The 26,858-nt window shown below is 42.9% G+C and overlaps 1 pseudogene; it reads right to left on the reverse strand.

Moving 5' to 3' along the window:
• Positions 1–425: 425 nt before the first annotated feature.
• Positions 426–26,858, reverse strand: LOC128265397 (uncharacterized; annotated as a pseudogene).

A 26,858-nucleotide genomic window follows, 5' to 3' on the forward strand; every position in this document is an offset into this window, starting at 1 on the left:
GCTGCGACGGGCGATTTGGCGGATTTTGCCGGCGCGAACGTTGCCCAAAATTTGACCGCTCATGCATATGCAGCAGCGTGTGGTGGTTCCGTTGGCACTTCTTGCATTTTCCACTGCGACAGTCAGCTTTCGAGTGGTCGTGGGCAAGACAGTTCGAGCAATACTTGTTTACCAAGACTGCACGAAGCCGCTTCTCAGCGCTCAGCTTCAGAAACCTGCTACACTTCCGTAGAAGATGGACTCCCTTGCAGACTCGGCAACGGTAGGATTTAATACCTCGAGTACGTCTGCCGTCCAGGGGTTCTTCGGTGCGTGTTCGGGGATCCATTTTTCTGATCTAGATCATGGATGAATGAAGGTGAATAAAGGGAAATCATATTAGGAATTGTGGATAACAACTTAGGACTAAAAAAATGTGGTCCAATTTATTGTGGAAGTTTTGAAGGCTCCACAGGCAGAAGTACGACTTTGGTGGTTGGACGTTTGACAACCCCGCGTGCCGTGCGGATGTCCACTACACGGACATTGCCATCGGCTCCTGGGAAGACAGAGTCAATTCTGCCGAGCCGCCACTCGTTGGAAGGCAAATTTTCGTCCTTTATGACAACCATGTCGCCGACGTGAAGATTCTTCGCGGGGGCCTGCCACTTATTGCGCTTGTGAAGTTCTTTAAGGTATTCTTCCTTCCATCGCATACGAAACTGCTGATGGAGAGCCTTTAGATGCTGCCAGCGGTTGATCATAGACCTGGTGTCCCCTTTGACTTCTGGTTCCACGGTAGGAGAGGTCCTCCAACAAGAAAATGACCTGGTGTCAGGGCCAAGAGTTCGGTAGGGTCTTCGGACATAGGGGAGAGTGGCCTGGAATTTAGGCAAGCTTCAATTTTTGCCAGAAGCGTCGAAAGCTCTTCGAAAGTATATTTTCGAGTGGCTGTGGACTTATAGAACAGTGTTTTAAAGCTTTTAACACCAGCTTCCCATAGGCCTCCCATGTGAGGGGCTCCCGGAGGTATAAATTGCCAGGTGAGCTGCTGATGACCATAGGCATCTGTTACAGACTCTTTTACAGCCTGAAGGAAGTCGCGAGAAAGCAAGGCGGCAGCGCCAACGAAGGTTTTTCCGTTGTCAGACTGGACTTGTCGAGGACACCCTCTCCGGGAAACGAAGCGAGCGAAAGCGGCGAGAAACTTCTCGGTCGTGAGATCAGAGGTAGGCTCTAAGTGGATGGCCTTGGTGGAAAAACAAACGAACACTAACACATATCCTTTTGTTATGAGACACGCTCTTCCGGTATAATTTTTAATTTCGAATGGGCCGGCGAAGTCCATTCCCGTGTACGTAAATGGTCGGGAGAACGACGCACGGTTTTTCGGCAAAGTGCCCATCAACTGTGTTTGTAGCCTTTTCTTGTAGATCACGCATACCTTGGAGGAGTTTACTATTGCCTTTACTAAGTTCTTTAGTTTTGGTATCCAGTATCTTGACCGAATGAGGCGTACCATTAACTGGTTGCCGCCATGGAGGGTTATGCGATGAGTGAACTGGACAAGTAGGCGAGAAAGTGAGAGCTATATGGAAGGATAACTGGATGCCGTTCATCATATTGAAGGCTGTCGGAGGCCGTCACGCGACCGCACGCTCTTATCAGACCATGTTGATCTATGAATGGGTTCATGATCAGGATAGAACTTGAAGAAGGCACAGAGCGCTTTTCACTTAAGCAGTGATAATCATGGGAGACTTCTGCGCTGAGTATTCAGAATAAGTAGTCGTTCCGCGGCCGAAATTTCCGCCGCTAGCAGGTGCTTATCAGAGGGTGTTGCTTGTTTTTTGCATCGCTGGATGAAGCGATTGACATAAGCGAGAACCCGCAGTGCTTTGTCGAACTTGGAAAAACGGTCAAGGAAATCTTCAGACGGAATAGTTGCGACGTGGGACTTAAGGGGACGTTTCTCTAGCTCGGTCGCTGGGGAATTGTCGCCCTGACTTGGCCATTGGCTGCGTGGCTTTTGCAACCATGCGGGACCATGCCACCAGGTCTGCGGGATTGTGTTCGGATTGAACATGCGACCACTTCTCGGCCTTTGTAGACTGGGTAATCTTGGTCACCCTATTGGCAACAAAAGTAGTCCACTGGCAAGCTGGCTTGTTTAACCATGCGAGCACAATGGTGGAGTCTGTCCAGCAGAAGAGTTCGGATGTGAGTATTGGCATACTCGGAAGAACACTTGCTGCCATTTCAGCCAGTAACAAGGCCCCGTAAAGCTCTAATCTGGGAAGCGATACCGTTTTACCGGCGCAACTCGCGTCTTTGCAGTGAGAAGGTGCACCATAGTCGTATGCCCCACTTCCACTCGTACATAGATCGCAGCACCGTAGGCCGTTTGAGACGCGTCACAAAAACCGTGATGCTCGACTCTGAATTCTGGTCGGAAGGAGACCCACCTTGGAATGGTGATTCGATTTAAGTCAGAATAGCTTTGTAGAAAGCTCTGCCATCTCAGACACAGATCACTTGGAAGTTCGTCGTCCCACCCCAGGTCCTGCAGCCAAATCTCCTGCATGAAGATTTTCGCACGCACTACGAAGGGCGCGAGCCACCCTGCAGGGTCAAACAATTTGGCAATTTGTGACAGAACCTGGCGTTTTGTAAGGGAAGATTCATCAAATATTCATTCAAGAAATATTCATCAGATGTGGCTTTCCAACGGACACCGAGCGTTTTTGCCGTGCTTTCGGCATCGATCTCCAGAAAATCGGAGCGCAGGAGATGGTCACTCGGAATGTGAGCCGAAATATCCTTATGATTGGACGTCCATTTTCTCAATGGAAACCCAGCGGAGTTGAGGGCACTTTGTAGCTCTTGAATCGGGAGCCGAGCGTCTTCTTTAGAGTCGGCGCCAGCTAGGATATCATCTACATACATAAAATGACGAATGATATCACTCGCTTTAGGATGGCTGTGTTGTACGTCAGTTGCCAGTTGTTGAAGCACGCGAATGGCCAGGTACGGAGCGCAATTGACTCCAAAGGTGACCGTTTACAACTCGAACTCTCGGATGTCCCCATCAGGATTACGGAACAATATCCGCTGGAAAGGCGTGTGCTTCCGATCTACCCAGATCTGCCGATACATCTTTTCAATATCGGCGCTAAACACGTATTGAAAATACCGCCACTTTAGGATTTGAATGGCCTGAACATTCCGCCCCCCTTGCAATCGCTAGCGTTGCAAAAGAAGATGGCTTCTAAGGTTGGTGGCAGGCGCCGGAAATGATCCACCCAAAAACCGTCTTCTGGGCGACCGGCAGTCCTTCGTCGACCATCAGGAACCCCGACTGGATCACCTTGGGGTACACGTCCGCCCCAAGAATGACAGAAATTGTGGCGGGAAGATAGAACCGCTCATCCGCGAGCTGTATGCCCTTAAATTTGGTACGGACGGCGTGTGTGTGTGCGAATGCCCACCTTGGGCTCCATCTTGGTCGTCCCGCATTTGGACTGTATCGTCGCGTTGCACACCTTGCCGTCACCAACACTGGTCGTTGGCAACCGAAATGCGGCGGCCCGAGAAGCGTCGATGCAGCTCACTGGTGTGCAAGGGTCGATTAAAGCTGCGGTCTCGAAAGTCTTGCTTCCGGTCTTCACCATCACCGAAGCAGTCGGAAGGACGTTGGTGTAGGGGAGGCTGAGCGCTGCGACGGGCGATTTGGCGGATTTTGCCGGCGCGAACGTTGCCCAAAATTTGACCGCTCATGCATATGCAGCAGCGTGTGGTGGTTCCGTTGGCACTTCTTGCATTTTCCACTGCGACAGTCAGCTTTCGAGTGGTCGTGGGCAAGACAGTTCGAGCAATACTTGTTTACCAAGACTGCACGAAGCCGCTTCTCAGCGCTCAGCTTCAGAAACCTGCTACACTTCCGTAGAAGATGGACTCCCTTGCAGACTCGGCAACGGTAGGATTTAATACCTCGAGTACGTCTGCCGTCCAGGGGTTCTTCGGTGCGTGTTCGGGGATCCATTTTTCTGATCTAGATCATGGATGAATGAAGGTGAATAAAGGGAAATCATATTAGGAATTGTGGATAACAACTTAGGACTAAAAAAATGTGGTCCAATTTATTGTGGAAGTTTTGAAGGCTCCACAGGCAGAAGTACGACTTTGGTGGTTGGACGTTTGACAACCCCGCGTGCCGTGCGGATGTCCACTACACGGACATTGCCATCGGCTCCTGGGAAGACAGAGTCAATTCTGCCGAGCCGCCACTCGTTGGAAGGCAAATTTTCGTCCTTTATGACAACCATGTCGCCGACGTGAAGATTCTTCGCGGGGGCCTGCCACTTATTGCGCTTGTGAAGTTCTTTAAGGTATTCTTCCTTCCATCGCATACGAAACTGCTGATGGAGAGCCTTTAGATGCTGCCAGCGGTTGATCATAGACCTGGTGTCCCCTTTGACTTCTGGTTCCACGGTAGGAGAGGTCCTCCAACAAGAAAATGACCTGGTGTCAGGGCCAAGAGTTCGGTAGGGTCTTCGGACATAGGGGAGAGTGGCCTGGAATTTAGGCAAGCTTCAATTTTTGCCAGAAGCGTCGAAAGCTCTTCGAAAGTATATTTTCGAGTGGCTGTGGACTTATAGAACAGTGTTTTAAAGCTTTTAACACCAGCTTCCCATAGGCCTCCCATGTGAGGGGCTCCCGGAGGTATAAATTGCCAGGTGAGCTGCTGATGACCATAGGCATCTGTTACAGACTCTTTTACAGCCTGAAGGAAGTCGCGAGAAAGCAAGGCGGCAGCGCCAACGAAGGTTTTTCCGTTGTCAGACTGGACTTGTCGAGGACACCCTCTCCGGGAAACGAAGCGAGCGAAAGCGGCGAGAAACTTCTCGGTCGTGAGATCAGAGGTAGGCTCTAAGTGGATGGCCTTGGTGGAAAAACAAACGAACACTAACACATATCCTTTTGTTATGAGACACGCTCTTCCGGTATAATTTTTAATTTCGAATGGGCCGGCGAAGTCCATTCCCGTGTACGTAAATGGTCGGGAGAACGACGCACGGTTTTTCGGCAAAGTGCCCATCAACTGTGTTTGTAGCCTTTTCTTGTAGATCACGCATACCTTGGAGGAGTTTACTATTGCCTTTACTAAGTTCTTTAGTTTTGGTATCCAGTATCTTGACCGAATGAGGCGTACCATTAACTGGTTGCCGCCATGGAGGGTTATGCGATGAGTGAACTGGACAAGTAGGCGAGAAAGTGAGAGCTATATGGAAGGATAACTGGATGCCGTTCATCATATTGAAGGCTGTCGGAGGCCGTCACGCGACCGCACGCTCTTATCAGACCATGTTGATCTATGAATGGGTTCATGATCAGGATAGAACTTGAAGAAGGCACAGAGCGCTTTTCACTTAAGCAGTGATAATCATGGGAGACTTCTGCGCTGAGTATTCAGAATAAGTAGTCGTTCCGCGGCCGAAATTTCCGCCGCTAGCAGGTGCTTATCAGAGGGTGTTGCTTGTTTTTTGCATCGCTGGATGAAGCGATTGACATAAGCGAGAACCCGCAGTGCTTTGTCGAACTTGGAAAAACGGTCAAGGAAATCTTCAGACGGAATAGTTGCGACGTGGGACTTAAGGGGACGTTTCTCTAGCTCGGTCGCTGGGGAATTGTCGCCCTGACTTGGCCATTGGCTGCGTGGCTTTTGCAACCATGCGGGACCATGCCACCAGGTCTGCGGGATTGTGTTCGGATTGAACATGCGACCACTTCTCGGCCTTTGTAGACTGGGTAATCTTGGTCACCCTATTGGCAACAAAAGTAGTCCACTGGCAAGCTGGCTTGTTTAACCATGCGAGCACAATGGTGGAGTCTGTCCAGCAGAAGAGTTCGGATGTGAGTATTGGCATACTCGGAAGAACACTTGCTGCCATTTCAGCCAGTAACAAGGCCCCGTAAAGCTCTAATCTGGGAAGCGATACCGTTTTACCGGCGCAACTCGCGTCTTTGCAGTGAGAAGGTGCACCATAGTCGTATGCCCCACTTCCACTCGTACATAGATCGCAGCACCGTAGGCCGTTTGAGACGCGTCACAAAAACCGTGATGCTCGACTCTGAATTCTGGTCGGAAGGAGACCCACCTTGGAATGGTGATTCGATTTAAGTCAGAATAGCTTTGTAGAAAGCTCTGCCATCTCAGACACAGATCACTTGGAAGTTCGTCGTCCCACCCCAGGTCCTGCAGCCAAATCTCCTGCATGAAGATTTTCGCACGCACTACGAAGGGCGCGAGCCACCCTGCAGGGTCAAACAATTTGGCAATTTGTGACAGAACCTGGCGTTTTGTAAGGGAAGATTCATCAAATATTCATTCAAGAAATATTCATCAGATGTGGCTTTCCAACGGACACCGAGCGTTTTTGCCGTGCTTTCGGCATCGATCTCCAGAAAATCGGAGCGCAGGAGATGGTCACTCGGAATGTGAGCCAAAATATCCTTATGATTGGACGTCCATTTTCTCAATGGAAACCCAGCGGAGTTGAGGGCACTTTGTAGCTCTTGAATCGGGAGCCGAGCGTCTTCTTTAGAGTCGGCGCCAGCTAGGATATCATCTACATACATAAAATGACGAATGATATCACTCGCTTTAGGATGGCTGTGTTGTACGTCAGTTGCCAGTTGTTGAAGCACGCGAATGGCCAGGTACGGAGCGCAATTGACTCCAAAGGTGACCGTTTACAACTCGAACTCTCGGATGTCCCCATCAGGATTACGGAACAATATCCGCTGGAAAGGCGTGTGCTTCCGATCTACCCAGATCTGCCGATACATCTTTTCAATATCGGCGCTAAACACGTATTGAAAATACCGCCACTTTAGGATTTGAATGGTAAGGTCGGACTGTAAGACTGGGCCAGCATGAAGGATATCATTTAAACTGGCCCCATTCGCAGAAAGACTGGATGCGTTGAATACTACGCGCAGCTTTGTAGTAGTGCTCTCAGGCTTAAGTACGGCATGATGTGGAAGGTAGTAGCTGCCGAAATCGTGGGTAGGAAAGACCTCTCTCATATGGTTCAGATCCAGATATTCTTGAATCACTGAGTCGTATCGTATCTTTAGCGGAATGTCTCTTTTTAAGCGTTGCTCGTTTCTCAAAAATTGTGATAACGCAAACGACCTGGAGTACCCTAACCCTGACCCTGGATGTTCCGGGTCGCGAAAAGGTAGGGTTACGACGTATCTGCCGTTCGCATTTCTCGTGGTCGTTCGGAGAAAATTATCTTCGCAGACGGAATCGGATTCCTTTACCAACTTTATTGGTAGATCCTCCACCTCCCAGAATTTGGTGAGGATTTTATCTAAGCCATTGTCGTACGCTTGGGAAATTTGCGTAGAGAAGGTGGCAATCTGACTCTGGGTGGAAGCGGATACTGGCCCAGTGAGCACCCACCCGAAAATTGTTTCTTGTCCAAGAAGGGAGCCACAGATGTTGGTTTTTGCCCCATTTAGGAGAACCGAAGGCAGAATGTCGGCTCCTATCAGAACATCTATCTGTGCGCTCTCATAAAACTTCGGATCCGCCAATGGTAAATCGGGAAGATTTCGAAGAAAGTCTTGCGGAATTGGGTAGGAAGGCAGATTCCCTGCCAGTTGAGGAAGGACATAGGCTGACGTCTCTAACTGCAGAGCGGGCCTACTTGGAGATCTGATTGTAAAATGACAGAGCTTCTTGGACTGAGCGGACACTGTCTGATTTAAGCCTGAGACTTGGGCTTGGACGACTTGGAAGGGTATTTTGAAAAGATTGAACAGACGCTCTGTCACAAATGTTTCTTCGGATCCTGAGTCGATAAGGGCACGAGCTTGGAAATTCGAACCCAGGTGGCAAATATTTATGATGGCTGTCCCCAGCAGAACCAATCTTGCACCTGACGCAAAACAGACTAGCACTCCCGACTGGTCATCGGAAGCGGCTGAGCCTTCTGTCGAAGTTGCTTGTCGTGACATGGGAACATCAGGCCGACTTGGAGGGCTGGCAAAAGGGTTGCTTCGGTGCAGCAGCGTATGGTGGCGACTGCGGCAGGTGAAGCAGCTGTGGGTACTTGTGCAGTCCCGAAGCTGGTGCCCTCGGGCAAAGCAGTTCAAGCACAATTGCTTGTTTCGGATATAGGCGGCCCGCTCGTCTACTGTCATTTGGAGGAAACGTGGACAAGTGCGTATAGGGTGGCTTTCCCTTGAGCACAGATCGCAACGTCTCGGTTTCGGAACAATCTTAGTCTCATATGAATTTATTCTGCTTAAAGACCCGCTAGCGTTCGTTGCTTTGGGCTGCGAATGATTTGACCCAGAAGGTCGCACGTCATCTATGGCCTCGAGGGTTCGATGGCGCTCAGTGAGAAAGGTTCTCAGGTCAACCCATTTTGGAATTGCGGCTTTATCGTGCAAGGACTGCTCCCATTAGGAAAGTGTAAGCTTGGGGAGCTTTGACGAACACATATAGACAAGAATGCAGTCCCAATCTGTAATCAGGATTCCGGACAGTTCCTAGGCGTTCAGACAGCCTTGAATCGTAGTTTGCAGTTCCTTTAGAGCTGCCCCAGATTCTTGCGAAATCGACTGGAGGTTGAAGAGGATTTTAAGCTGGCTATTTACTAGCAATCGCTTGTTGTCGAACCGCTCAGATTAAAAAATGTAGGAGCAATAATTAACGCTAATACTAAATCTATTAAAAAATGGAAAATCAATCAATATTAAAGAAATCAAGAATGGAAGTAAACTTCGGCAAGCCGAAGTTCGTATACCCTTGTAGCTATTGCAAATATTAAATATTCTTGAAAACATTAAAATTATGATTTACTTGAAGCTGTGATGATTTGCAGCTCAATTATTTGTTAGTTCCTATGAAAGCTACATGATATCGTTGTCCGATTTTAATAAAATTAAATGCGTTATTTTGAACTGTCAAATTATTAATTAATCAAAAAGAATTAAAAAAAAAAAAATACGAAATAAAAAAGTTAAATTAAAAATTTTTTTTAATATTTTTATTGTTTTTAAGGGAGCTATATGACATAGTAGTCCGATTTTAATGAAATTTAAACCATAATTCTGAAATATTTATCCATTGCTTTATGTCGAAGAACTAATCAAAAAATAAAACAGAAAAGTTATAATTTTTTTTCATTTATTTTTCCGATTGTTCCTATAAGAGCTATATGCTATAGTGGTCCGATCCGGCTCGTTCCGACTTATATACTACCTGCAATAGAAAGACAACTTTTGGGAAAGTTTGATGCAGGTAGCTTTAAAACTGAGGGACTAGTTTGCGTAGAAACGGACGGATGGACAGACGGACATGGCTAGATCGACTCTCCTCGTGATGCTGATCAAGAATATATATACTTTATAGGGTCGGAGATATCTCCTTCACTGCGTTGCAAACTTCTGACTGAAATTATTATACCCTCTGCAAGGGTATAAAAAAATCAAAGCAATAAATTTAATTATTCCTCGGACGGATCATCTTACTGGGACACATAAATCAGATCTTAAACAACTTATTCAGAAATATCCAAATCTATTTGGCGAACCAAACCAAATCCAACGTGAAAGCTTAGATACGCACAAATACCGACACACCAGTCTACTCGAAATTTTATAAATATTGTAACGACCTAATTTCTTATGTATGCTCGCTCGCTACGTTAACGGGCGGCTAGCTCAGAGAGGTTATGGGTTCGTTCCACCAAATTTATATTGGGTGATTGTATTTGACCAATGAATAACGCCAGAGTTCTGTTGGGCTCGTAACTTAGAGGATATCTCAACGGTGGAACCAAGGTTAAAATACTGACCACGAACCACTTACACACGATTGTAATTGGAAGGGAGGGATAGCGATCAAGAAATGGAAATCATATCTTGAAGAATATAATAATAATATAATAATATAAACCTGGAAAGGAAAACATAGTGTCCGATGCTTTGTCTAGGATTCCTTAAAGCAACCAAATTAACTCATTAACCGTGTGGTTAGCGGCGAAGAATACTGCCACAGCTCGTCATTGCTTGTCGTAGGAGCCAAAGGGGACGCACAGCCGTAGAAGCAACGAACTCTTGAATTGCCTGGACCTGCGAACATTACGCGGGACAGGATTCTGATTGGGCTGGTGCACGAGGGGAATCCCGGAGGACGGATCCCCAAAAATCAGTGGAAGGCAGTCGAGGAGAAGCTATCCATCTTGTGCATGGCACTGCTCCGAGACATCCCCCAGCCAACACCATGCTGCAAGGACGCGGGGTGGTTTCAAGGCAGCGTCAAGGTGGTGGCCTGCGATAGACAGCGGTGAGGCGAGGTGTACAAATGGCCGAAAACCGTCGCGCTGGATTGGCGTGAAGTCCATAGTAAGCCCCGAGCGAGGATCTGGATGCCGTCCTACATAAAGACGCCGGAAGACATCCTCTTCATGTTGCAGAGGTGCAACCCAAACCCCCCACTCACGACTGGAAGGTCGTAAAGGTGGAGCAGCATGAAAGCCGGTGAGTCAGGTCATCGTCGTTCTGAACAAAGGTGATGAAGCCGTCTGTTAAAGACGACGACCTCAATGACGATGAGGAAGCCGACGTCACAGTGGTGGAGAGAAACGTTGCAGATGTCATTAAGACTATTGCAGGTGAACCTCCACCACAGTAAGACAGCGTCTGCTGGTCTGCTGCTCCGCCTGGCTGACGGCGGGGCAGACCTAGTGCTGGTGCAGGAACCTTGGGTCGTTGGAGGCAAGGTCTCTGGACTAGGAATTCAAGTTGCTACTTGACCCTAGAGGTAAAATTCAAACCTTAGTTTTAGCCAAAAGGCACCTTAGCATATTTCTGCTTCATAATTACAGCAACGGAGACAACGCCGTAGCAAGCCTAGAACTTCCAGCGGCTACCATAAGGGTGACTTCAACGTACATGGTCATCGAAAAGGAGGACTTCCAGACGAGCTAGTCCGACAACTGGTCGAAGAGAGCGAGGCGCTCAACATCGGCCTGGTAATCTGCTGCGACGCTAATGCTCACCACACTCAGTGGGGAAGCCCATCAAGCAATAACAGGGGTGAGTCTCTTTTTAATTTCATCCTTGGCTCGATTTATTCCTTTGCAACAGGGCTAGAATCGGATTCCTTTACCAACTTTATTGGTAGATCCTCCACCTCCCAGAATTTGGTGAGGATTTTATCTAAGCCATTGTCGTACGCTTGGGAAATTTGCGTAGAGAAGGTGGCAATCTGACTCTGGGTGGAAGCGGATACTGGCCCAGTGAGCACCCACCCGAAAATTGTTTCTTGTCCAAGAAGGGAGCCACAGATGTTGGTTTTTGCCCCATTTAGGAGAACCGAAGGCAGAATGTCGGCTCCTATCAGAACATCTATCTGTGCGCTCTCATAAAACTTCGGATCCGCCAATGGTAAATCGGGAAGATTTCGAAGAAAGTCTTGCGGAATTGGGTAGGAAGGCAGATTCCCTGCCAGTTGAGGAAGGACATAGGCTGACGTCTCTAGCTGCAGAGCGGGCCTACTTGGAGATCTGATTGTAAAATGACAGAGCTTCTTGGACTGAGCGGACACTGTCTGATTTAAGCCTGAGACTTGGGCTTGGACGACTTGGAAGGGTATTTTGAAAAGATTGAACAGACGCTCTGTCACAAATGTTGCTTCGGATCCTGAGTCGATAAGGGCACGAGCTTGGAAATTCGAACCCAGGTGGCAAATATTTATGATGGCTGTCCCCAGCAGAACCAATCTTGCACCTGACGCAAAACAGACTAGCACTCCCGACTGGTCATCGGAAGCGGCTGAGCCTTCTGTCGAAGTTGCTGGTCGTGACATGGGAACATCAGGCCGACTTGGAGGGCTGGCAAAAGGGTTGCTTCGGTGCAGCAGCGTATGGTGGCGACTGCGGCAGGTGAAGCAGCTGTGGGTACTTGTGCAGTCCCGAAGCTGGTGCCCTCGGGCAAAGCAGTTCAAGCACAATTGCTTGTTTCGGATATAGGCGGCCCGCTCGTCTACTGTCATTTGGAGGAAACGTGGACAAGTGCGTATAGGGTGGCTTTCCCTTGAGCACAGATCGCAACGTCTCGGTTTCGGAACAATCTTAGTCGTTGCTTTGGGCTGCGAATGGCTTGACCCAGAAGGTCGCACGTCATCTATGGCCTCGAGGGTTCGATGGCGCTCAGTGAGAAAGGTTCTCAGGTCAACCCATTTTGGAATTGCGGCTTTATCGTGCAAGGACTGCTCCCATTAGGAAAGTGTAAGCTTGGGGAGCTTTGACGAACACATATAGACAAGAATGCAGTCCCAATCTGTAATCAGGATTCCGGACAGTTCCAAGGCGTTCAGACAGCCTTGAATCGTAGTTTGCAGTTCCTTTAGAGCTGCCCCAGATTCTTGCGAAATCGACTGGAGGTTGAAGAGGATTTTAAGCTGGCTATTTACTAGCAATCGCTTGTTGTCGAACCGCTCAGATTAAAAAATGTAGGAGCAATAATTAACGCTAATACCAAATCTATTAAAAAATGGAAAATCAATCATATTAAAGAAATCAAGAATGGAAGTAAACTTCGGCAAGCCGAAGTTCGTATACCCTTGTAGCTATTGCAAATATTAAATATTCTTGAAAACATTAAAATTATGATTTACTTGAAGCTGTGATGATTTGCAGCTCAATTATTTGATAGTTCCTATGAAAGCTACATGATATCGTTGTCCGATTTTAATAAAATTAAATGCGTTATTTTGAACTGTCAAATTATTAATTAATCAAAAAGAATTAAAAAAAAAAAAATACGAAATAAAAAAGTTAAATTAAAATTTTTTTTTTAATATTTTTATTGTTTTTAAGGGAGCTATAGGACATAGTAGTCCGATTTTAATGAAATTTAAACCATAATTCTGAAATATTTATCCATTGCTTTATGTCGAAGAACTAATCAAAAAATAAAAACAGAAAAGTTATAATTTTTTTTCATTTATTTTTCCGATTGTTCCTATAAGAGCTATATGCTATAGTGGTCCGATCTGGCTCGTTCCGACTTATATACTACCTGCAATAGAAAGACAACTTTTGGGAAAGTTTGATGCAGGTAGCTTTAAAACTGAGGGACTAGTTTGCGTAGAAACGGACGGATAGACGGATGGACAGACGGACACGGCTAGATCGACTCTCCTCGTGATGCTGATCAAGAATATATATACTTTATAGGGTCGGAGATGTCTCCTTCACTGCGTTGCAAACTTCTGACTGAAATTATTATACCCTCTGCAAGGTTATAAAAAAATCAAAGCAATAAATTTAATTATTCCTCGGACGGATCATCTTACTGGGACACATAAATCAGATCTTAAACAACTTATTCAGAAATATCCAAATCTATTTGGCGAACCAAACCAAATCCAACGTGAAAGCTTAGATACGCACAAATACCGACACACCAGTCTACTCGAAATTTTATAAATATTGTAACGACCTGATTTCTTATGTATGCTCGCTCGCTACGTTAACGGGCGGCTAGCTCAGAGAGGTTATGGGTTCGTTCCACCAAATTTATATTGGGTGATTGTATTTGACCAATGAATAACGCCAGAGTTCTGTTGGGCTCGTAACTTAGAGGATATCTCAACGGTGGAACCAAGGTTAAAATACTGACCACGAACCACTTACACACGATTGTAATTGGAAGGGAGGGATAGCGATCAAGAAATGGAAATCATATCTTGAAGAATATAATAATAATATAATAATATAAACCTGGAAAGGAAAACATAGTGTCCGATGCTTTGTCTAGGATTCCTTAAAGCAACCAAATTAACTCATTAACCGTGTGGTTAGCGGCGAAGAATACTGCCACAGCTCGTCATTGCTTGTCGTAGGAGCCAAAGGGGACGCACAGCCGTAGAAGCAACGAACTCTTGAATTGCCTGGACCTGCGAACATTACGCGGGACAGGATTCTGATTGGGCTGGTGCACGAGGGGAATCCCGGAGGCCGGATCCCCAAAAATCAGTGGAAGGCAGTCGAGGAGAAGCTATCCATCTTGTGCATGGCACTGCTCCGAGACATCCCCCAGCCAACACCATGCTGCAAGGACGCGGGGTGGTTTCAAGGCAGCGTCAAGGTGGTGGCCTGCGATAGACAGCGGTGAGGCGAGGTTTACAAATGGCCGAAAACCGTCGCGCTGGATTGGCGTGAAGTCCATAGTAAGCCCCGAGCGAGGATCTGGATGCCGTCCTACATAAAGACGCCGGAAGACATCCTCTTCATGTTGCAGAGGTGCAACCCAAACCCCCCACTCACGACTGGAAGGTCGTAAAGGTGGAGCAGCATGAAAGCCGGTGAGTCAGGTCATCGTCGTTCTGAACAAAGGTGATGAAGCCGTCTGTTAAAGACGACGACCTCAGTGACGATGAGGAAGCCGACGTCACAGTGGTGGAGAGAAACGTTGCAGATGTCATTAAGACTATTGCAGGTGAACCTCCACCACAGTAAGACAGCGTCTGCTGGTCTGCTGCTCCGCCTGGCTGACGGCGGGGCAGACCTAGTGCTGGTGCAGGAACCTTGGGTCGTTGGAGGCAAGGTCTCTGGACTAGGAATTCAAGTCATGGTCATCGAAAAGGAGGACTTCCAGACGAGCTAGTCCGACAACTGGTCGAAGAGAGCGAGGCGCTCAACATCGGCCTGGTAATCTGCTGCGACGCTAATGCTCACCACACTCAGTGGGGAAGCCCATCAAGCAATAACAGGGGTGAGTCTCTTTTTAATTTCATCCTTGGCTCGAACTATTCCTTTGCAACAGGGCTAGAATCGGATTCCTTTACCAACTTTATTGGTAGATCCTCCACCTCCCAGAATTTGGTGAGGATTTTATCTAAGCCGTTGTCGTACGGGAAATTTGCGTAGAGAAGGTGGCAATCTGACTCTGGGTGGAATCGGATACTGGCCCTGTGAGCACCCACCCGAAAATTGTTTCTTGTCCAAGAAGGGAGCCACAGATGTTGGTTTTTGCCCCATTTAGGAGAACCGAAGGCAGAATGTCGGCTCCTATCAGAACATCTATCTGTGCGCTCTCATAAAACTTCGGATCCGCCAATGGTAAATCGGGAAGATTTCGAAGAAAGTCTTGCGGAATTGGGTAGGAAGGCAGATTCCCTGCCAGTTGAGGAAGGACATAGGCTGACGTCTCTAACTGCAGAGCGGGCCTACTTGGAGATCTGATTGTAAAATGACAGAGCTTCTTGGACTGAGCGGACACTGTCTGATTTAAGCCTGAGACTTGGGCTTGGACGACTTGGAAGGGTATTTTGAAAAGATTGAACAGACGCTCTGTCACAAATGTTGCTTCGGATCCTGAGTCGATAAGGGCACGAGCTTGGAAATTCGAACCCAGGTGGCAAATATTTATGATGGCTGTCCCCAGCAGAACCAATCTTGCACCTGACGCAAAACAGACTAGCACTCCCGACTGGTCATCGGAAGCGGCTGAGCCTTCTGTCGAAGTTGCTGGTCGTGACATGGGAACATCAGGCCGACTTGGAGGGCTGGCAAAAGGGTTGCTTCGGTGCAGCAGCGTATGGTGGCGACTGCGGCAGGTGAAGCAGCTGTGGGTACTTGTGCAGTCCCGAAGCTGGTGCCCTCGGGCAAAGCAGTTCAAGCACAATTGCTTGTTTCGGATATAGGCGGCCCGCTCGTCTACTGTCATTTGGAGGAAACGTGGACAAGTGCGTATAGGGTGGCTTTCCCTTGAGCACAGATCGCAACGTCTCGGTTTCGTAACAATCTTAGTCTCATAAGAATTTATTCTGCTTAAAGACCCGCTAGCGTTCGTTGCTTTGGGCTGCGAATGACTTGATCCAGAAGGTCGCACGTCATCTATGGCCTCGAGGGTTCGATGGCGCTCAGTGAGAAAGGTTCTCAGGTCAACCCATTTTGGAATTGCGGCTTTATCGTGCAAGGACTGCTCCCATTAGGAAAGTGTAAGCTTGGGGAGCTTTGACGAACACATATAGACAAGAATGCAGTCCCAATCTGTAATCAGGATTCCGGACAGTTCCAAGGCGTTCAGACAGCCTTGAATTGTAGTTTGCAGTTCCTTTAGAGCTGCCCCAGATTCTTGCGAAATCGACTGGAGGTTGAAGAGGATTTTAAGCTGGCTATTTACTAGCAATCGCTTGTTGTCGAACCGCTCAGTTAGGTTATCCCAAGCTGAGCGAAAGCCATCGTTGGTGAGAGGGGAATTTGCGATTATGGCATGCGCGTCACCGCTCGTTTTAGCGTTTAAGTGGAACAGCTTTTCCACAGGCGTGAGCCTTGGATTATTTATATATATCACTGTAAAAAGGTCCCGGAAAGTGGGCCAGCGTAAGTAATCGCCTGAGAAAACCTCTGTGTCGCACGGAGGCAGCCGACAGCCAGAGGAGATATAGTTCTGGGCAGGGGCTTGAGCTTGAGCTGGCGGAGCTGTGCCCTGTTGGATTATATCTGTGAGCTGAGCGGCGTATCTCTCATACACTGTATAACAGTAGTTATACTTTGACTTGAGAATGGGCAATGGGCAACAAAATTGAAGAAAAAAAACTGGTTAATGGAAAACGCCTACAAAAGGGAGGGTTTATCCGGCTCGAAGGACCAAAAATGAACGTAGAGGGGGATTGCCGAGTCCTCTGGAGGGTCCTGGAAGGTGCACAGGTCCTGTAGTTGAATGACGTCGTAGGTGTTTCGGTGTTTGGTAGGGGTGTGGGCGCAACCACTTTTATTCACTATGAAAATCGAACTAACTATTCTAACTTATTATAATGCTATTGAGAGCGCAGTGGAGACTTCATGGAGACTTCGTGGTGGGGAAAAGGGAAGCTGGGTGAGAGCGGAGAGCAGATGGGGAGAGCGGAAAGCCGGGAATACCGGGTGCTCCTTCGTGGCCTGAACACTGGGAGTTATGTATACTCTATTTCGGGACAAGTGTATGTCATAAATGTCAACTCTTTGGCTTATCCCATCCTATTTAAGTGTAATCTGTAGTGGTGTTGCACCAGCAACCTAAATATCCATCTTCAAACGTCAACATTCTGTATTCATTGGTATCCCGAACACTATATTAACTTGTTTCTTATCATTCTTACAAGTACGTCAAACATAAATTAAACTTATTACGATTATTGATATAATTATAACCATTAGAGCCAGTAGCACCAGTATGAATATTAATTCCTCTTAACTTAATATTTTTTGCTTTTTGTACTTCTAGTTGTTTTTAATGTTAATTATATTATTTATAAGACTTGATGCCATTGGTTTTATTTTTCTTTCTTAATATTTAACGCTACGCTACGCTATTGTATTGTCTTCTGTGATTGTTTCGTGCGCAGCTGGTTGTAGAGTTGTTTATTGAACATCTGTTGCGCAGTCTCAGTACTCCTTGGGTTTGAATTTGCGTGACCTGACTTCGATGGTTTCCACATGTCCATTCCAACACCGGGTCTTTGAAAACCTTAACGGCCAAGAATTTAAAGTAAACAATTTTACCCATATGTTTTCTCCTGGAATTCACATATTGAGTTCCGACTTTGCTTTAGGGTCGATAACTCACAGGATTTGTCAGTGGCTGATTTCCAGACCCAGTTTCCCGGACAAAGAAAATGCTGATTACTTTGACGAGAGCAGGCGTTTAATTGTGTATTTGTTTAAAGTTGTATATTAACAAGTCAGCCTTTAACTGAGGTACGATGGTTTTTCCATAACTTCCGAATGGTATTGGTATCATTCTATACACCGTTGATGCTTCCTGATCGAACAATCGGTATTTCTGCGTGTATGACGAGTTTCTCATCCATAATCATCGCTTGGGCTCTCATTAAATTGTATATTACTCTTATTGTTGTTGCTAATCCAGATAGCTGTAGGTTCGGTGCTAGTTTTTCATTAATTAGTGCAATTTCATTTTTTATTTGCGGTGGTTTTAACAATTCCTCCGTGATTCGTCTTTCATCACTTTGAACTGTTCGTTCATTTCCTCTGATTTTTTTGTTATGATATTTAACGTCGAATCTATTAAGGATGTTTGTTTCATATACATATGTTGCAGATCTTGTATATTTGCTTCAATTATATTATAAGTTGTATAGTTCCAATAAACTGAAAGGGTGATCTTTTCTGCCTTTTTGCTTTAAATATCAACACGTTATTTCCTTCAAGTTGATTTATTTTACCATTATTTGACAAGCTCCTTCGTATAAAATTAAAGCATTGCAATTAACTGCTAGCTCCCAGATATATTAATCATCTGTCTTAACTCGTTATTGTAAGGCTCCAAGTTATAATATAAAATTAAATTCCATTTCGACGCTGCGATGTCCATCAGTCCAAAATTGTCCACGTATATGACCGTTTTATTTTCCAATGGTTGCATATTTGTTATTCCGCTCTCCGATTTTGCTAGTGCTTTTATCCCGGTAATAAGAGATAACATTAAAAGACAATTTATTAAAGCTGATGATTTGTTGTCAGGCCTCCTCCTATCTACCTTTTGATCCGTTTTTAATGGACATAGTATGACAATGGGTCTTTTAATAACTCCACTTTGAGTTTAAACAAAAACGACTCTGACATTTCCATCGGCTCCAGGATGAGTTTCTACTATCCTTCCAAGCGGCCATTTAGTTGGACTAGTACTTTCATTTTTTATAAGTATCACTTGCCCTTCTTCCAAATTAATTTTTTCACCTTCCCATTTTGGTCGTTTCTGAAGCGTAACGAGATATTCGTCCTTCCATTTCTGCCAGAAATGAGTCTTCATTTTTGTTAATAGCTTCCATCTATCAAGAGGTGATATATAAAAAATGCGCTGGTGTCAAAATCTCTTCAAGATTGTTTCCATCGTCAACCGGATACAATGGTCTGGAATTTAAAATAGCTTACATTTCTGCTAATAATGTGCTCATTTCTTCATAAGTAAGTGTGCTATCTCCTATGACTCGTTTTAAATGATACTTTACTGATTTCACTCCAGCTTCCCAAATTCCTCCAATGTGAGGACTTGCCGGGGGAATAAAATGCCATTTTATGCGTTCTTCCGCTGGGGTCGGATTTATAATGTTTCGTTTTATAGCTCCTATGAGGTCCATATTTAATTTTCTTTCTTCACCAACAAAGTTACTACCATTGTCAGAATATATATGTCTGCAACGTGCTTTTCTTACTACAAATTTTTTGAGGGCTGCCATAAAAGCATCGGTAATAAGATCATTTACTGCTTCTAAGTGAACGGCCCTTGTATTTATACATATAAAAACGGCGTTGTATCCTTTGTACGAATTTTTTCCTCTTCCTTTAGAAACTCTCATATTAATAGGTCCGGCGTAGTCTACTCCTGAATGCGAATAAGGTTGTGATATAGTAACTCTTTGTTCCAGAATCTTTCCCATTAATTGCTGTGCACATTGCTGTCGAAATCTGGTGCACCGTACACAATGATGTACAACGGTTTTAGTTGTATTTTTAAACCCATTATCCAGAATTTCCTTCGGATCCGCGCTTCTATTATCCTATTTCCTCCGTTCATCGTGCTTAAATGTGTTTTTTCAATTAACAGCTTAGCCAAATGTGACTTATTTATTATAATTAAATGTTTTTGATTAAAATTTAGCTCCGAAAATTGTAGTCTGCCTCCGACTCTTAAAATTCCATTGCCTCCGACTCTTAAAATTCCATTGCTATCCTTAAATGGGTGTAAGGGTGCTAATTTACACTTGGAGTCTATCTCCTTTTTTCCTTTCAGTTTTTTGACTTCTTCGGGAAATTCTTTAAGCTGATGTAGCTTGAAAATTTTAATTTCTGCTCGTTCCAATTCTTCTGCTGATAAATTATTCGATCCTGACATAATTTCTTTTTTACATCGTTTTATGATTCTCAGTACATAAGCCATTACTTTTATCAATTTTCCCATATTGCTGAATTTATTTTCCATATCATGCAGAACATTTACCTGTTTTACCGTACTCAAATTTTGTAGTACTGTATCCCCTTCTTCCAAGGGCCAGTCTTTTTTTTTCTTTACTAAGCCACTTCGGTCCTTTCCACCAAATGCCAATGGTATGCCTCTCGTTCCTAAATCAGCAGGTCTTTCCTTTGACCATATGTGTCTTCATGCAGTCATTGGTGACAGTTGCTTGATTTGTTCTACTTTTGATCGTATAAACCTATCTTTATTTCTGAAATTTGTATCCAACTTAACGCAATTTTTTAATCACTCCAAGCATAGACATCAGTTTTCGTCGCTATGGTCGCAGCATTGTTTTATCCAGCATTTCATCCATTCAACTTCAGATATCTACAGCCTTTGGATAAATAATTTTGCTATGATAGTCGATGGTACCAACCATCCCATTGGATCAAAAATTCTTGCTAAGGTCCTCTTTTTGTTATAATCCTTTCTTCTGTCATATTGATTTTAAACCCGAACTCATCACTTTGGAGTTTCCAAATCAATCCCAGTGTCTTCACTGTCTCTTCATTCTCAAACATTTTCTTCATTAAAGTTTTTGGTAACGATTATAGAATTTCACGATGGTTTGCCGCCCATTTTCTTAAATGTAAACAATATCTTCCCAGCTCTGTTGATATTTTATTCTGAATTTTAATATAGCTTTCGATGTCTTCGGCACCTGTCATTAAATCATCCATGTAAAAATCATTCTGAATTATTTTATTCTTTCGTCGTTACATCTTATTCCAATTTCTAATAGAGTTCTTGGTGCTAAAAATGGAGCAGATGCAGTTGCATATGCTACCGTTTTAAGCTTAAATTCCTTTATGCTTTCATTTTATTTCCTATTCCACAATATTCGCAAATAGTCTTGATCGTCTTTATGTACCCTTCTTTGTCTGTACATTTTTTCAACATTAGCTGTTATAACATACTTCCAATTTCTCCATTTCATAATGCGATGCGTCAAACTCCACCAGGAGTTTAGTAGTAAGACTATCCGCTCTTATAACCGGTTGATGCGGAATATAGTATTTAACTACATCATCGACCTCTGCTTCCTCCATGTGTCCTTGTCGTATATAATCATCCATGAATTCCGAATTTTGTTGCCTTAATTTTGTATCTTTTTTAAACTTCTTTTCCAAATTTATAAATCGTGCCATTGCTACTTTCCGGGATTCTCCCAACTCTTTATTTTCCACCAAGGGCTTTTTGACCACAAAACGTCCGTCCACATCAATCGTCGTGTTTTCTTATAATTCCACACATTTCTCATTATCTGTTATGGCAATTGTTTCTGGAACTTCTTCCAATTCCCAAAATTTCTCCGCGCTTACTACCCGGTATTTGCACCACTCCTGATAAAATCCAGCCTAGTTTAGTACGTTGACCGATCATCGTTTATTCCTGCTTCAATCCTTGAGTAACCATTTTGGATTAAATTTCCAAAGCTATTTTATAATTTGTATCACATATCAGCAGATGCTTTATCAAATATGATGCTTCACCCTTCATCTTAAGTTTCATCATTTCATCGCTGTCAACCATTTCCTTTAACATGTCAAAAAATCCCGACCATGCGGAAATGTCTCCAAAAAATGCGGGAATCTCCATCTCCCTAACAGAAACTTTCTTTTTTCCATTTTTATCTTCTCGTACACCTATAAAATCGTTGGGGTTATTTGTCCGTTAATTTTTAATTCTTTTAGATTTTCAGTAAGCCGCTGAAAATCTTCCTTAATATGTTTTTTCCGTATCCACCTTTTAAGAAGTAGTCTCCTGTGAACGCTGATGCGTTTGCCAACAGCTCCTGATGCTGAATTTGAATAGTTCCCATTGACTCTGTACTTCAGATAGGAATTTCAAGTCGGACTTTTCTATTTGACCAACATCTTCTTCCCATATCTTCATCTGGCTATATATGGCTGATTGACTAGCCGCCATTTGTACCATTTTACTATTTATTCATTAGTGGATTTATTTCTTAACAATTCTAATTATTTGAACAATTTTTCTTATATTCCTCTGATGAAAGGTTGGTATGCCTATTAAAATCGTTTATTTTCCTCCTTTTCTGCTTCTTCTTTCCAGATCTTTTGGATTTTTTCTTTTTCTCCTGAGTTGGTCGGGACTTCTTTAGTCGGGCCTTGTACTCCTCGATCGCAAATGGTTGTGCTCCTGCTCCTTTCTTCGCCGCTGCTTCCCAGAGATCCTGTGCTTTTTTCCAGTACTCGATTAAATTTCTGATGAAACTCTTCCGTCTAATGGTGACTATGCCGTGGATTACGTTTCTTCCGTGTCCGCAGTCGTCTCGCCGATGTGGTGATTTTTTCTTTGCACCAAGCCCCCACTGACGCTATCCTATTAGCCGTGGTCCGACGCTTGATTCGTATTATTTTGTGGACCTCCCACGCCGTTATAGATTTATTTTCAAGCATCCGCTGTCGCTTGCCGATGTGTAAGCCGCGGTCCGACACTTGATTTCGGTAGATTTGTGGAACTCCCACGCCGTTGTAGCTGCGCTCCAGTCACTTGCTTAATGTGGTGATATACAACAATTTATCATTAGGAACTGATATTTATTTGGCGCTCATCGTGTCCTTTATATCCTTTTCCACTTTTGTACTAGTTACAATGCTCTTATATATAAGCAATTCTAGGGGTTAATTCTAGGATGTATACTCTATTTCGTGACAAGTGTTTGTCATAAATGTCAAATGTCAATTCTTTGGGTTATCCCATCCTATTTATGTGGGAAGAAGAACATGCTTCTTTGGTCACAAGTGTACCAGCAACCTAATGATCGATGGAAGTGAAATATTGGCATCTTCACAATTTGTCCAATATCTCATCCATTCTGGGTATCGGAAATTTATCGTTGATAGTGATCTCATTTAAATTTCTGTAATCTACTACTACTACTTCATCTTGCCTGATGCATCGCTCTTTTTTGGAACTATACAAAAGGGTGAGCAGTAGGGTGATTTTGATTTACGAATTATTCTCTGTTCAATCATTTCGTTTTTCGTTATTGATCCTTTACGGTCTTATCCTCTTCAATCTCTTTTTTAACTGATGGTGGACTAGGGCATTTTACTGCGGTCTTGTTCTTTTCCATATCATTTTCACCATATTTTATGTTTCTTCTTCATAGTTTATTTTCGCTTCACTTTCATTCAAATATTCTCTACCTATTAAAATTCCATAATTCTCAGAAAATTTATGTAAATAAAACTTCTGTTTAACTGAGCAGATTTTGCATGGGTCCACTGTTACACTTTTACTTAATTCCTTTGATCCATTTTTTGTGAATACTTTTAATTTCTCATCTTGTTCTTCATTATTTCTAAAATTTTTCGTACTTAAATTTATAGATGACCCAGTATCTATCATAGCTCTATGAAGTATTCCTTTACTCTGACATATGGGCAACACTTTCTTTATCCGAGGCAATTTGTTGAAAATTTACGTCCACTTTATTATGTGCGCTGTCATTCTCTCGTTGTCTCTTAACAGATGTATTCGGGTAATTATTTTAGTTTATGCCTGGAAATTTATGGGGTTTTGGGCCCTGATTTCGAGGGGAAATTTGATTTCGGTTTGGTGAACTTTGACGATAATTATTATTGTTGTTTCTTGGATAGTTATAAGAATGGCATTTTTTTCTCTGATAATAATAATTCGGATGTGTATTTCCCGAATTCCTTTGATTATCATGGCGCCTGGGGCTATAATTACCAAAAGGGTCTGCATCCCAATGACCTAAGACCATTGCTGCTTATTTTAAATTGGTAAGTGTTGTTATATCTTTGTTGGACAAGGAATTATACAACCTATCGGGAAGTTTCCTTTCGATATAATCCCTAATTGTTTTGTTTAAAGAACTTGTGTAAATTAACCTTGCTGTTGGATCTGATTCTAATTCTATCTTATTGTGTTCATTTGATGATCTGGTTTTTAGTTTATTTTCGAACTTACAGATGCTTCCTTGATATGGCCTGTGATCCTTTAAAAGTTTTAATTCTGCTGTTCCCCATGTATTGAATTTTTCCTCGTCGATGACTGCTTGCTCGGAATCGACGATGGTCATCTCAATAGATCCAAAGATGAAGTGGATTTGACGAACACCTTGAGAAGGGTAAAGTTGCAGTAAATACTCTACTCTTTCAATGTTACGACTTAACTCCGATGAATTTCCGTCGAAATTTGATTTGTCCGATTAGTTGATTCAGATGAATCTCAGACAACTGCGGTAGCACTGGAGGATTTGCCATGTTTAATGTTCTTTGTTGTTTTTTTTAATTTTGTTTTTAATATTGACATTATGTTTTAAATTTTTTAAGCGTGCGTTGACCGAATTGAATTTTTTTTTTGTTTCTGCGTGCAAAAATTACGCATAGATTCTTTGGCGGATCTCGTTATTTGTCTTTTTGTATATGACTTCAAGACCAATTAAATTTCCAAGCCATAAGCTTAAAATATAAAAAAAAATATATTTTATTTATTTTTAAACTGGGTGTGTGGGTGTATGTGTAGATGAGGATACGTCACTCCCCCAACCTTTGATAGTTTTGGGTATAATATAATGTTATCTTTTATGGATGGATTTAAAATATCTGTTTTAGGTTTTACAAATTTAACAATTACTTTCTTTGGTATATTTTTAAACTTATAATAACTGGTATTAATGTTATTACTTGAAATACATAAAGTTATTTCTTTGGTTTCAATATATGATAAATGTTTTAGCTTTGTTTCATTATTATTAACATATACGCTTAGTGTGTAATCTAGCATTTTATTTGGCAGTATAAATTCATCTATTTGTAATGAACAATTAAGAATTTTAATGATGTTATTACCTTCTTTTGATATTTCTTTCTTAATGAAAATCTGGTTTAAAATCGTTTTTGGAATATTCCATGCAATTAATATGTTTGGTTCAATGCAATTTAGTTGGGTTTTGGTGTACTTGCACTCTGTAGTTTCTTGTCTTATAATTCCATTTATGCATTCATCAAATATAACCTTTTCTGTTTCTTTGTCAAATACTTTATTTTCAAAAACGTAATATTTACTGAACAATTTTTCTGTTAAAATTTTATTATTTTTATCTAAATAAGGAAAAAATTCAAAGACCAGAAAATTATAAGATTTTCGTTCGTATCAGTTTTGAGCCAAGTAGAAGTTTTTGTTTTCAATAATTTCTCAGGGTTAACGTGATTCAAATAATCGTGTTTTAATAGTTTTGGGTTAAAAATGCCAAGTCTTAGTAATTGAATTCCCAACTCAATGTCTTCAATATAAAGTGTTGTAAGTTAAACAAGCACTGCTGCTTGCTGTTCTTTTTTTTCGTCTTCTTTTAATTTATTTATTGTTTTAAATCCCTTATTTATAACATCTTTTATCATATTTAAATCGCTATTTTGGGCGCTATTTTCTGCTAAATTATTAATCTTCTGCTCTAATTCATTTTTATCATCTTGATCTAATATTTATAAGCTGTTCCAATAAAATTATTTCGACCTCTTTTTCTCCGTTTGATAATTTTTAAACCATTTATTTCCCGTGCAAGTTTTCTATTAGATATTGAACCTGAATAATAATAATCTTAACAGTTCCTTGAGATATTAAATTCGAGCAAACCGTTAAGTTTGAATGATCAGCAGTTAGGTCAAAAGCTAATATAAACTGTTTTCCTTTGTAAATTGGAGCCCTCGATCGTAATGTTATATTCCACTTCCCCTAATTAGCATATTATAACCTCTGCACTTCGTGCTTTTTCAGTAATCACAATTTAATTTCTTTTGGTGATTTTGGAGTGGGGAAATTTGTTTTGGCACTGATCTTCTTTGGATTTGGTTTTATTCCTGTAGTTGTCACTGTATGACCTAAGAAATCTGTTTTTTTTTTTTTCAAAAACTCGCATTTATCTAATTGTAGTTTTAAGTTGACTTCCCTGAGTTTTTTTAAGACATTCCTAAGAGACAAAATGTTCCAATGAAGTAGAAAAATGTCGTATTATGTCGTCAAGATAGACTTAAATCCTCTTAAAGATTGTTCATGCATCTTTGGAAAGTTGCAGGTAAAAGTCAAATGGCATACGGGTATATTCGTAGTGTCCATGCTTAGTAGAAAATTCTGTTTTTGCAATTGATTTGGGATCCATTTGAATTTGGTGGAATCCTTTTGCTAAATCAATTGTCGTGAAATATTGGCAGCGGCCAAGTTTGTCTAATATTTCATCCATTCGGTATTTATCGTTGACAGTTATCTCATTGAGATTGTGATAATCTACTACCAATCTGTATTTTGTTTTGCCTGAAACGATCCAAATGGGTGAACAGTAAGGAGATTTAAATAATTATTCCCCGTTCAATCATTTCATTTACTTGTTTATTGACCTCCTCATCAAAAGTTTGAGGGTATTTGTAAGGTTTTCTATATACTGGTCCACATTGTGCCATGCCTCATCTGCAGCTTATTAGCCCACTATCGATATTTCTTAAGCAATGAATCACGAGATCGCGTCGCCCATCACTAGAAAGCAGTATATGTGAGATTTGCGGCATGAAAAGCATAAAAGATGCTCAATCAGAATTAACTGCTCGAGTTAATAGCCTGAGTGATGGTCAGGAAAACCAAGTCTACTTATTGAATACCGTTTGGTGAGCATGTGTAAAAGTGAAATCAGATCTGCTGTAGAAATGCTGGAAAAAACTACAAAGCGTACATTGGCACTCCCACATCCTGGCTCGCATGGAGGCGTAGCTAATCTTGGCGCTATTGGAGGCGCAGCTGTTCTTGGCGCTCAAGGAGTCGCAGGTAATCCTGGCTCGCAT

This window comes from Drosophila gunungcola, unplaced genomic scaffold (assembly GCF_025200985.1).
Source record: "Drosophila gunungcola strain Sukarami unplaced genomic scaffold, Dgunungcola_SK_2 000121F, whole genome shotgun sequence".
Taxonomy (NCBI): Eukaryota; Metazoa; Arthropoda; class Insecta; order Diptera; family Drosophilidae; genus Drosophila; species Drosophila gunungcola.